Here is a 14027-nt window from a genome sequence, read left to right on the forward strand (position 1 = left end):
GTAGGTGTAGGGGGAGGGGGAGGAGGAGGAGGTGGTGGAGGTGGAGGTGTAGGGGTCAGAGGAGGGGGAGGTGGAGGTGGAGGTGGAGGAGGATGAGGAGGAGGTGGAGGAGGAGGAGGAGGAGAAGGATAAGGAGGTGGTGGTGTAGGAGTTGAAGCTAGAGTGGGAGGTGGAGGTAGAGGTGGAGGTAGAGGAGGTGGTGGTGGTGGTGGTGGTGGAGGAGCAGGAGGAGGTGGAGGTGGATTTGGTGGACGTGGTGGTGGTGGAGTCAATAATGTGAAAGTGAAGGTGGAGGTGGAGGTAGAGGAGATGGTGGTGGATGTTAAGGAGGTGGAGGAGGTTGTTGAGGAGGTGGAGGAGGTGGAGGAGGTAGATTAGAAAGAGGAGGCAGAGGAGGAGGCATAAGTGGTGGAGGTGTTTGAGGTGTAGGTGGAGGAAAAGGAGGTGGAGGAGGTGGAGGTGGAGGTGGTGGGAAAGGAGGTGGTTGAGGAGGAGGTGGAGGTAGAGGAGGAGAAAGAGGAGTTGACAATGGAGGTGGAGGGGGAGGAGGAGGAGTTGGAGGTAGTAGAGGATGTTGAGGTGGAGGTGGTGGAGGAGGAGGTGGTGTGGGATGTGTAGGTGGTGGAGGAGGAGGTGGTGGTGGTGGAGGTGGAGGTGGAGGAGGTGTTAGTGATGGTGGAGGTCGAGGATGAGGTGGTGGAGGTTGTGGTGATGGAAGAGGTGGTGGAGGTTAAGGTGGTGGAGGAGGAGGAAGAGGTGGCAAAGGTGGTGGAAGTTGAGGAGGAGGAAGCAGAGTCGGTGGAGGAGGTGGTGGAGGAGGAGGCGGAGGAGGAGGGGGATGAGGCGGTGGGGTGGAGGTGGAGGTGGAGGGGGACGAGTAGGGGGAGGAGGAGGTGTAGGTGGAGGTGGATGTGGAGGAGGATGAGAAGGATGTGGAGGAGGAGAACGAGAAGGAGGAGGTGGTGGTGGTGGAGGTGTTGAAGCTAGAGCTAGAAGAGGAGGTGTTGGATGGTGGAGGTGGAGGAGGAGGTATATGAGGTGGATATGGTGGAGGAGGAGGTGGAGGTGGAGGTGGAGGTGGGGGAAGAGGAGGTGGTGGAGGAGGAGGTGGAGGTGGAGGTGGAGGTGGGGGAAGAGGAGGTGGTGGAGGATGAGGTGGAGGTGGAGGAGGAGAAAGAGGAGTTGATGATGGAGGTGGAGGTGGAGGTGGTTGAGGGGGATGTGGTGTGGGATGTGTAGGTGGTGGAGGAGGAGGTGGTGGTGGAGGAGGTGTAGGTGGTGGTGGAGGATTTCGTGGGGGATGTGTAGGTGGTGGAAGAGGAGAAGGAGGAGAAGGAGGTGGAGGTATGCAACCTAATTGATGATTCACGTCTTAAATTCAAATGATTTATATACAATGATATATCTATATATCTATATATATATATGTATATATATTATATATATATATATATATATATATATATATATAATTTGACACATCATAAATTAAAAAATGTAAATGCTTATAATGAAATACAGCTTTGTCGATAAGGGTGGTCGGCTAATTAGCATATCTAGTTTCATGGGAAATGAGAACTTCTTGAATTTCACCTGCAATATTAAGATGTGGATTCCTCTTATTTTCCCTTCCCTGTGAGACCTATTGGAACATTCAAATTCAATTTCCTGAGTGTGATGTTGTTGTTCTGAAGAGAGACCACATCCTAAATGCTTGGCTCAAAGAAATTGAATTTATGTTGTAAGAAAGATGATTGTGCTATTATAGGTGTTGGTGTTGAAGTCATATGGAATATTGTTTGATAAGTAGTTGGTGCAAGCACTTGAAGATTTTGATCAAATATAAACTATTTTCATACAAATATACTTTCAGGGGCATCAAATTATTTTAAATATTACAAATGTTGTACAATGTCGGCTAGTGATATGTAGCCTGACAATTGTTGATCTACTCGTAGTTGATGTTCTAATTGTTGCACTTTAATAACAATTCCATGAAAATAATCATTAACATTGACATCTTATACTTTTACTCTCCTCCCTTCTCTAAACCAATGTCTCTCCTGCTGATGTAGTTGGCATTAATATTTTTCTCTTTTAAAACCTAATTCTCATGGGTAGACTTTTCTCGAGGTTGAGTTACCCGTCGTGAGAACAATTCTCAAATTAAAAATTATTGATTTTATATCTGATTGCATATGGATGATAAATATATTCGGAAAATATTAAAAATATTGGGCTCTGTGATATAATGTTTGTTCTAACTCTTTCTTTTCTTGGGAAGATTCTTCATGAGCCTTTTGAATTATAGTGGATATATTTTCATTCCCTTGAACTATGAGTCTATCTTGAAATTTATTCTCATGAGAAGTTATTTTCTCACTCTGGTCGACCAATTGTTGTACAAACTATTGGATTACAATAAGTAGATCATTACTTCCACTTGGATTGTTGTTACTAAGTTTGTCTATTTCCCGGTTCTAACATTCTAACTAAATCTCCATTTTTTAATTGTTGTCTCTACTAAACTTGCTACAATCGAACATCCAATTTTGTAAGTATCATTATTCAATGCATCTTTAAGAATCAAATTATTTTATAATAATTTTATAATCATTATATATTGATAATTAGTTACAAATGCATGTTTTATGATGGTATAACTTTAAATATTTGTGTTTTTATTTTATGTAATGTATTGGTTTGTTTGTTTGTGTTTGTATGTCTATAAATTATTGAACACAAAAAAACAATTAGACTAACTTTATACCAATAAATTATGTGATGATTTTAAGCATGCATAGTATCCAATGCAAGAATTACACTTCAAATGAATTGAGTGCTTGCATAACTTATCTATGTTAAATTTAATAAAATTTCACTTATTTTAGTAAATGACCATGACATCATGAATGACAATGTATTCTTTTTTGTAACCACCACTATTCAATGTGTGTATTTTAAAATGACAACTATTTATAATTAATATATTCTTGTTATTAATTACAATTTTATGTTTTATGGTAGAATTTCAAATTCTTTTGATTATAGTTTATCTTGTGTATATGTTATATAATTGTTTTAACCAAACATAAATATCATATATAGCAATTACACTTTAAATGAGTTGAATTTTGGCATTAACTTATTTTATGTGAAAATTGATATTCAACTTAATAACATCCCATTTATTTCTACAAATGATCATAACTTCTACTAATTAACACACATTTCAATAATCAAAATAACTATAATATCGCAAATGATTATGATGATAAAATTTTTGCAAGCACAATTACTCAATACATTTAAAATATATACCACAGTACATTTAAAAAATATATCGAAATCTGCCAGAAATTTTACACTTTATAAATTAATTAGCTAGAAATTGATGCTTTATAGGGATAGAATTTTCAAATGTGTTTTTTATTCTTTTATTATGGGTTTATTTTTTGTGTTCTTTCTTTCCTTTTTCTGTAATGATTTTACACATAAATTTGAATCCTCTATTTTAACTAACTTATGTTCATTTAATTTGTTTACAATTATTTTAATCAAACTATATTTCAAAATACAAATGTGGAGTTGAGTTTTTATCCTTTGATTTATATTTGTGTTTAGTTTAATAAATTAATTTTCAAAAGAAAACGTATAATTCGTTTAAAAGATACACAACTATCTTTTCTAAACATGTTAAAGTTGTACTTTTCAAGGTTCTTATGTTTCCTCTAATTGCAAAAGTGAATTGTAATAAGCCTTGGCAAATTTCTATTAGTACCCTTTTAAATGAAGATGCTTCTAACAAGTAAAATTTGGTCAAATGATGTATCATAGATGTGGCATATGATAGTGTAAATATTTATTTATAGTAATATAAAAGAAAATTTGGTTTTTTGTGTTCTCATTCTTGAAAACTTATTAAAGGCTTACAATTGAGATTAGACTTATAATTCACAAGGAAAGAGTTAAGTCCAATAAGAGGCAAGATAAAAATGTAAAAAAATAAAGGTTCTCTTTTTTGCTTGAGTGCAACTCTCTCAAAAAAAAAATTTCAAGAAAACCAAGAAAACACATCTCTCAAAATAAAAATTTCATGAGTGCAACTCACTTAAAAGGGCTTTTGGAGATAAAAAGTTTTGGATAAAATATAAATGGATATTGGGAAAGAATTATTGTTATCATACCCCAAATGTAGCAAGATGTTGTTAAGGGTCAAGGAAAGGTAAATTGGAAAAGGACTACTATTTGTTCTCCTAGGAAGTAGGAGTTACATCTTTTGGGGAACTACTTGGAATCATAGTTCTTTGTTGGGAGAAATGAAATAACCTTTAAACTATTTCCAGCAAGAAAATCTTAGACAATCTTAGATAAGTATATTTTATTCTATGTGGGCTTCCGAACAAGAAAAAGAATACACTTGAATGTGTGAAATGATGCAAAAGTTATATAATGAATTAAAGAAGCTTGTTTAGATGAATATATATAAACACACACAGTAACCCTTATTCACCTGTAAAAATATAGTTTGTTGTAATATACTATAGAAAATAATTATTGTAGGTAAGAAAAATAAATTTATACATAGTTTAACTTGTAGAAAAATAAATGTATCCCTAGTTTACCTTTCTATAGGCCAAAGGACAGGAATCATGCCAATTGGCCATGGAACAAGCAGTCTTGGGTAAATTAATAATAACATCTAAAGTACAACCTTTCCCAACTCCCATGACAAGGGTTCAACACAGCTCTTGCCTAATTTGTGTATTCTCTTCTTCAAATAAAATTATAGTAATAGTAAATTATATATAATCGTTATGTAGAAACAAAATATATAGAGTATACATGAATATCTAATGTGTAATCATAGAATATAAATAGAACAAATATTATAGTATTGTAAAATTTTGATGGAATCACTTCATTACTAGTAGTAACAAGCAAATAAATTGCATGAATTGTTCTTAGTAATAAAAAGAAAGATTTACATTGTACTATTTCCACATAATTAAATATTTTCATTAACAAAGAGATGGTAAATCCCTTGAATTTAAATTGATATACATGTCTTGTTTTGAGTGTGGGCCCTTTTGGGAAAAGCCCTAGCTAGATAAGGGTTTTATTTACACTCACAACATCAAATTTCCATGCAACCAATAAGACCTTATTAATTGTTTTAATAAACACTTAAATAAAAGTTACAAACACTTTTTAAAATCTTATAAAATTCTTAGGGTTTAGTGTTTAGTATTTGGGCTTTAGGGCTTATGGATTAGTGTTTGGGGTTTGGGGTTTACGGTTAAGGGTTTATAGTTTAGGGATGAACAACCCCACCTTAGGGGGGTATCCACTACTACATATTACACATAATGCATTCATTCTTTGGAGCCTCAAGGAGTTATGAAGAAAAATAAATAAAAGGAAATAGGTTTATGAAGAAGGATGGAAAAACAAAGGTCGAGGCATCTCATGTACCACAATTTTCTCCCTCCTACACCCACATACCCAGGTGTGGTATTCCCTTACTATAGATACTCATAGAATAGGGTTTATGGTTTAGGGATTACGGTTTGGGGTTTAGGGTTTATAAAATTTTAGTAAATTATTTTAATAAGCACTTAAATAAAAGTTACAAATAGTTTTTAAAATGTTATAAAATTCTTAGGCTTTAGTGTTTAGGGTTTAGGGTTTATAACACTTCAGTAAATGTTTTTAATATAAACTTAAATAAGAGTTACAAAACACTCTTTAAAATGTTATAAATGGAAGTTCGAAAGAGACATAAAACTGATGAGAGTTGAGTGAATGAAAAGAAAAATAAAGAAAAAAAGTGTTAGACATCATATTGAATTACCAAGCAGATTGATATTCAAAAGGTCCCATACAAGAATAGTATGTCATAATATATATTAAAGGAAATTCTAGCAAAAATTAATTTACAAGTAGACGTTACCTCAACCTCACCTACAACTAGCGAACAAGTTCCTCTAGTAGAGTCAACTACACTCAACACTTGAGCTCCATAAATAAAGAAAGGGTAAAAGAAACACCTAGTAAAAAATTTGACTTAAGGCATGCTTCAGATACACAAATATTTGAAGCCCTAGAAAATTTTATGAGATCAATCAAGTAAATCTTTTAAAGAAAGGTGTTGGATAGTAGCAAGATTTAGCAAAGACAACAATAACGAAGGGATATTTAGTTAGAATGTTAGAATGAGTAAATAGAAAAACTTAATATCAATAATCCAAGAAAAATTGAATATCCACTTATTGCAATATAATATTTTGTACAACAATTGGTCAACCAGAGTGAGCAAATAATTTCTCATGTAAATAAATTTCAAGATAAAGTGATAGTTCAAGGGAGTGAAAATATATCCACTCAAATTGAAAAGACTCACCAATAATTTTTCCAAGAATAGGAAGAGATAGAAAAAAAATTATATCACAGAGCCTAATTTTTAATATTTTCCCAATATATTTATCATCCACATGCAATCAGATATAAATTAAATAATTTCTAATTTGAGAATTGTTCTCCCAACAAGTAGCTCAACCTCAAGAAAGGTCTACCCATGAGAATTAGGTTTTACGGGAGAAAAATATTAATCCCAACTACAATAGGAGTAGAGATAGTGGCTTAGAGAAGGGAAGAGAGTAAAAGTATAATTTGCCAATTCCGTTAATTATTTTAATGGAATTGTTAATAAAGTGCAAAAATTAGAACATCAATTAGTACTTCATCAACAATTGTCAGGGTACATATCACTAGCCAACAAGGTACACTATTTGAAATATTTCATATAATTTGATGCCCATGAAAGTATACTTGTATGAAAATGGTATATATTTGATCAACATCTTCACGTTCTTGCACCAACTACTTATCAACCAACATTCCATATGAGTTCAACACCAACACCTGCAATAGGATAATCATCTCGGTCATCTTTCTGACAACATAAATTCAATTTCTTTGATGCAAGATTTTAGGATGTGGTCTCTCTTCCAAACAACATCACGCTCAGGAATTTGAAGTTGAATGCTCCAATAGGTCACCTAGGGAAGGGAAAATAAGAGGAATTAACATTTAAAATACTGTAGATGTAATTCGAAAGGGTCTCACTCACCATGAAACTAGACTTGCTAATTAGCAAACCACTCTTATGGATGAACTTTTACTTCATTTTAAGAATTTACATTTTTTAATTTATAGTGTGTGAAATTTTGTACAAATTTTTGTAAGACTTCAAATCTTCCTTCCTTATCACAAAGAAAGAATTAAGGGTAAGGCAGATGTTAGAGGGGCTAGTCGACTTAGTTGACCATCCCAAATAAGTCAAGAATTGATATTAAAAATTCGATCAACTCTCTAGTCGAGTCAACAGTCTAAGTTAAATAGGCTAAATTGGTTTTGAAAATTAAATATAAAGTGACACTTTGTTGGTTCTTTGCTACATTGTTTCTCTTCTATTCCTATGTTCCTTATATTCATGTTATTTCTTGTTTTCCTTTCTACTAGTAACCAATGGTCATTATGTAGTATATATCATTTCTTTTTAATATTTTACTAAAATATAAAATGTTGTAAAATATTGGTGGTTCTTTCAATGAATTGTAAAATCTTGTAAAATATTAGTGAATCACTCAATTGATTATAAAATCATGTAAGTTATTGGTGAACCCTTCATTTAATATTTACATCAAATTATTTTTCCTTCTTATGGATTTATTCTCTAATAGAAAAATAGCTATCCAATTACTTCACTTGAAATAAACCAGCATATGTAGGATTTGGTGGTTCATCACCATCTATAAGTTTTTCAACTCCTTGATGTGTTTTTATTATAGTAATTATTTTGTTTTCTTCTTCAACCAATACATAATTTTTTCAAATTACACAAAATGCTCAACGAGTTTGACCTAAAGACAAAATATGTAATGAAAGTTAATTCCCATATGATAAAAAATTAAATTAACAGAAACTCATTTAAAGCCACAATTTTCAAATTCCAAAATACAGCCCACAAAGAAAATTGTTCATTACTTAATATAACATGTTACAAAACAAGTATCATCAAAGGATTTCAACTTCAAAAATGACAATACACTAAACAGTCTCTCATCCTCCTCTAACTACATGTATTTCTCCTTTAGCCTTTCACTCAAAAGTATAATTTTATTAAAGGGATATTGTTTCCATGACAATAGATCCCATACGATGATCACATAGAAAGCTATAACATAGGTCATTTTTCCATACAAATAGCCAAGTATAACATATTTCTGTTTCCTAATAAGAATTTTGAAATAAAATACAAGATAAACAATGGATTCTCTAAAAACTGAAGAATCTTAGGTTATGCTAGAAAGTGAACTGGAAATTAACCTTTTTCAGTAAACCATTAGATATATAAAAAATTAATAACAATTACAAAAAAGATGTGGAATAACCAAATAATAAATAAATCCATATATTATTCCTAATATCCTATGTTTCTCAAGTAAACCTAAACAAAGAACATAAGGCTTCTTATTAAAGAAACAACTTTAACTTTTACCAAACACTTTTTAAATCAATGATACTTAGATGAAACCAATCATTCCCAAACAAATGGTTCCTTAAACAATAAAACGAGAACTACAAATGTTTAAGGGGCTAATAAAATTTAAAAAAATAAACACAATATTTTATTCTTAAAAAATGCTTCATATTCTTGGCCAAGATATTAATTATCATTTAATAGTAGGATATTATGTATGTGAAGAGATCTATTCTAGATTCACAAGATTTTAGCTTTCATTTCCACTAGTGGAGAATAGAGTGAAAATTTAATATTGGAATTTAAGAACAATAATTTTAGAAGACGAGAAAGGCTTTCATTAGAATATCTTGTATGGATGGTCATTGTCCAAGTTTATTTATCCTTCATGGCCTATTTTTATCATAGGGAGAACTAAGGAATTTTTCGTTGTACATATATAATAAAAAGATGATCATTTTTAGTAGAAGAGTTGCAATAAGAGGTGATGTAGGTGTTACCTATCCTGAACAATGTGTGTTAGTGAAAAATTAACTCTTTGTTAATGAAAATTATTATCTTTTCCATTGATTGTATATCTATTTTATTATATTTTATTTTTTTCCTAAAATATATTTATTAATTTATCAATAACCATCAAAAAATTATATTTTTATGTTATAATATTATTCTCTTCCAAATCACGTGGAAGGTGTCTTGCACATCTCACCTTCATTCAAAGGGGGGCTTTCAATATTAATGAGGTTAGTGAAACATTAATATGTGTATAATGGTTTCATTATATTTTTATTTGTATCCTTTAAATTATACTTCTAAAGAAATAAATGGGAATGCATTCAATATTTGCATAATATCAATAAAAGTCATTAAGACAAACTAGGAAAGCTATATAAATTAAATGAATCAAAGAGCAAATAAATTTGAATACATGATAACCATCAAAATAGTTACTCCTTTATTCCTATTACATTTCATAGATTAAAAAAAAATAGACATTAATTAAATTATAACTTTATTTAAAATTATATTGTGATTATTTATAAAAAAAAAAAATTGCATGCATATTTCAACAACAACAACAAAAAATCTTAGTGGAAAAGTTAAGCAGTTAAATATGTCAATATGACTATGAATGTTCAAATAGATTCCATGGGGTTGAAATATATGTCATCAACCTAATAACTAAATTATAAAGATGGAAGATCTATTCTTTTGATTTGCATAATTGTAGGCATATCTATTTTGGACTTTATAATCAATTTAAGTTAAAATAAAATATTAACATTAAATTAACAAACTAGGGAAGCCATATAAATTAAATGGATCGAAGTGAAAATAAAATCCAATCCATGATAATCATGAAACGAGTACCCCATTATACCTATCACATTTTATAGATTAAAAGAAACATAAAAATTAACTAAATTATAATTTTATTACAAGTTATATTGTGATTATTTACAATAATATTTGTTTATATGCATATTTCAACAAAAAATAATCTTAGTGGAAACCTTTAGCAGTGAAATTTAGCCCTTGGATGAAATTAAATGGTTTCAAATTTTCACTAAAATACTTGTTTGTATCATAGTGAATTATTAATAGTAGGCACAAAATTATTTTATAAGAAACTTAAGTATGGAGGTTAGTACTACCTTATTTTAAGAAAGAAAAGGAAAAAATAAAACGGCTCCTAAAATTAGGTGCCACTAATTTCCATTTACCCCAATTTTCAAGGAAAAGGATTTATGGTAGCCATTTCTCCCCTCTCATTTGGTTTAAAATGGACTCTTTATTTCAGTGACCCTTATATCATGGTATTGTGATTAATTTGCAAAGAACAACCCACATTTAAGTATTCAGTAATCTTCTTTCCATTTTTTAAGTTTTCATACTAGGCTTGTGTATTTGCTTGCCACTAATTTCCATTTACCCCAATTTTCAAGGACAAGGATTTATGGTAGCCATTTCTCCCCTCTCATTTGGTTTAAAATGGACTCTTTATTTTAGTGACCCTTATATCATGGTATTGTGATTAATTTGCAAAGAACAACCCACATTTAAGTATTCAATAATCTTCTTTCCATTTTTTAAGTTTTCATACTAGGCTTGTGTATTTGCTTTACATTCCAATACGTAGAGCATGCTCTTCTTTCCCTCTTGAATTTTTTGTTTAATTTTTGGGAACTATAATAATTTTTTTTTGGAAAATTTCCAAAAATTGGTCTTGGGATTTAAAAATTACACTCACATTATTACAATTTTTGTATTTAATTGTTGGAGAAAAATATCTTTTAGTTTTTAATTTGTAGCAGCCATGTGGGTGGGGTTGTCGTTAAGTTCATTGAATCAACCTCCAATGCTTTCATTTTTTATTGAAGTCCTTGAAAAATTGATAATAGAGGTTTTCTTTTCTTTTTTTCTCATGTAGCCTAACTGATATAAAAAATGGCCTTTTTCTCATAATTCTCTCTAGCTAATTTGAGTCAATGAAAGATCACAATATTTCTTGAGATTGTATTGGTGGATTCTAATGAAAAGGCCAATTCCTCCACAAGTAAGATTGTACATTTATTTGCAAATAATATTTATATAATATTTATTCTATTAGAAACAATATTATTTATATTTAGTGTTTTATTTTTAATGATGGTCACTCCGAAATATTGTATTTCTTCAATATTCCTTTTCTTTGTTAAGGGTGATTCATAATACAATAATATTAAATTATAAATTATATTCCCTAAATACAAAATGGTATATAAAATATTTATATTAACTAATATAAATTATTATTATAATCTTATCGATAATTAATTTAAAAAAAAATATTTTTGATTTATTATTGTCATAAAATATTTATTAGTAGGGTAGCTAATTATTATAACATTTCAAGAATCAGGATATCATGTATAAAAATATTATGCACAATATTTTATATTTTGTTAATATAACATGTAATAATAGAGTTTCTCTAATAATTTGAAATAAGATTTGGTTATGCAAGATAATGGTATTTTCAAGGATTGTTTCACTATGGACATGTCTAGGAATAAATTGAAGATAAGTAATCATTTCTAGGTTAGAGAAAGAAATAAGTGATTCACACCTCCATAGTAATGCTTGAGAACAACAAATTTTGGAGATTAGTTGGTCCATCTTAAGAATTATAATTATTGAAACAAGAATATAATTTGAAGTAACAAAAAATTATGTTTGTTTCAATTTTCTTGGATTTTGTAATAGTATGATACCTTTTTAGTTATAATGGAGTAATCACCTTTGTTTTCATCATAGAAAATCTCACACAAAAGTATGCTATGAGTCATGTAAATTATTTTTCTATTACTTATTCAATTCAAAGTTCAACTAATTGGTAGCAACTAAACCCTTTAACTTCATAAATTTGGTTCTCATATTCAACGAATGAAGTATCTCCATTGACAACATATACCAAAATCTAAAGGTGTCAAAAGGAAAAATTTAAATACTCTTAACGAAGTCTACTATCAATATTCAAGAATATCATAAAGTTATTGAGAACAAAGTGTTGTATGCACAACTAGTTTATAGGGTTATATGTCAAGTAGATTTGATTGAATTTACTGTTCCTCCACATTTAAAGTATGTTCTAAATTATTTATTATAAGAAGGTTACTATATGCCAATTTCAAGCTAAAATTTAGGTAGAAATAGTTCTATATTTTATGTTTTATGTTGAAACTACCAATTTTTTACTTTAAAAGAGATAAATATTATTTTAAAAGTTAACTTTTATTTTTTTTGTTTTGCCATCAACCATTCACTTTTTATAACTTTGAAATTGTCAATCTTTTACCTCAAAAGAAATTACCTTTTGTTTTTAAATTTATCTTTTAATTTCTTGCTTTGCATATTTTAAAATTTAAACTTTAATTATTTTTGTTTTTTTATTTAAAGTTACTTTTCTTTTCATTTTTAAATTTAACTTTTAATTTTTTACTTTGCATTTTAAAATTTTAGAGTTAATTATTTTGCTTTGTTTTTTTTTCAAGTTAAGGTTAATTTTATTTCTGTGTGTATTTAGGTAATTTTTTTCTTAACTTTTTTTTTGGGGGTAATTTTTTCCTTTTTGGGCTGTTGTAATTAGTATTTCTTGGATTCGACCATAGCATTGAGTTAAGGGAGTTCGAGCATTCGAATTCGAGCCGTTTATTCATAGCCGTTTCATCATTGTTCAAGAGGGATTTCAAAATGGCAATCTGTGGCAAATTTTTTCAAGATGTGCTCAATTGTTTCAAGACGTGTTACATGAATCTATTCGACCATAACTCAGATTGAATATAAGTCACATGGAATATATGAAGGTCGTGTGTTCGATTCACAATGTTGTTGACTCTATCTTTGTTGGGAGAGCCTCATGTGTTCGATCCACAATGTTGTTGCCTCTCTATCTTTGTTGAGAGGGCGTAATGAATATATGAAGCTCGTGTGTTCCATCCACTTTTCCTCTGTATCTTTGTTGGGTCAGACTGAATATATAAAGGTCCTCAACGCTTCTCTGTGTCTTTATCGGTCCTGTGTTCGATCCAAGATCCTCTTTATCTTTGTTGCCAGAGCGGCTCTGTATCTTTGTTTGGAGAGCGTGAGACTGCGTCAGACCGAATATATGAGGGTCGTGTGTTCGATCCACGCTCAACGCAGCTAGCACTTCATAATTCCACTTCAAATCACGTTGGAGGTAAGGTAAGGAGGCCATTTCTGTCAATTCAATTTATCTTAATATTCTTGACGCATGCCTCTTCTTCCTCGATCTTTGTTTTAATTCTTCTTCGATCTGTGTTATTTTTGTTTTAAATTCTTGATTATAAACAATTCCCTCAACTATAGATATCCTTTATGGATAGTTTTGTTTGCACATTTGAAGCCATGTTTTATTCTGCAACTATGGATTTGGTTTATTGATAATTTTGTTTGCGGAATCCTTGTCTTAAAGTGTTGTTAACAAAAAAAATTCAGCAACTATGCATATAGTTTTGGAAAATTTTGTTTGCACATTTAAAACCATACATCTTTTTGGAGCCTTGCTTTAAACTAGGGTTTATAATTTCTTCCCGAGACTATGGATAATTTTTTTGCAAATTTGAAATCATGCCTCTTTTTCCATTGTTGTTTTAAAGTAGGGTTTATAATTTTTTTGTGCAACTATAGATATTATTTGTGAATAATTATGTTTGTACATTTGAAACCATGCAACTATGGATATAGTTTGTGAATAATTCTCTTTGTACATTTGAAACTATGCATCTTATTTGAATTTTAAAATAACGTGTGTAATTTTTTCCTACAAATATGCATAGCTTTTATGGATAATTTTGTATGCACATTTGAAACGTTCAGCACTTGTTTATAATTCTTTTTCTGCAACTATAAGAAATACTTATTGATATTTTTCATATTCTATTATACATTTGTTAACACATCCAAAAGTGTGAGCACTTAG

Source organism: Pinus tabuliformis, chromosome 2_2 (assembly GCF_031772625.1).
Source record: "Pinus tabuliformis cultivar Carrire ecotype Pingquan chromosome 2_2, CPIR1, whole genome shotgun sequence".
Classification (NCBI taxonomy): Eukaryota; Viridiplantae; Streptophyta; class Pinopsida; order Pinales; family Pinaceae; genus Pinus; species Pinus tabuliformis.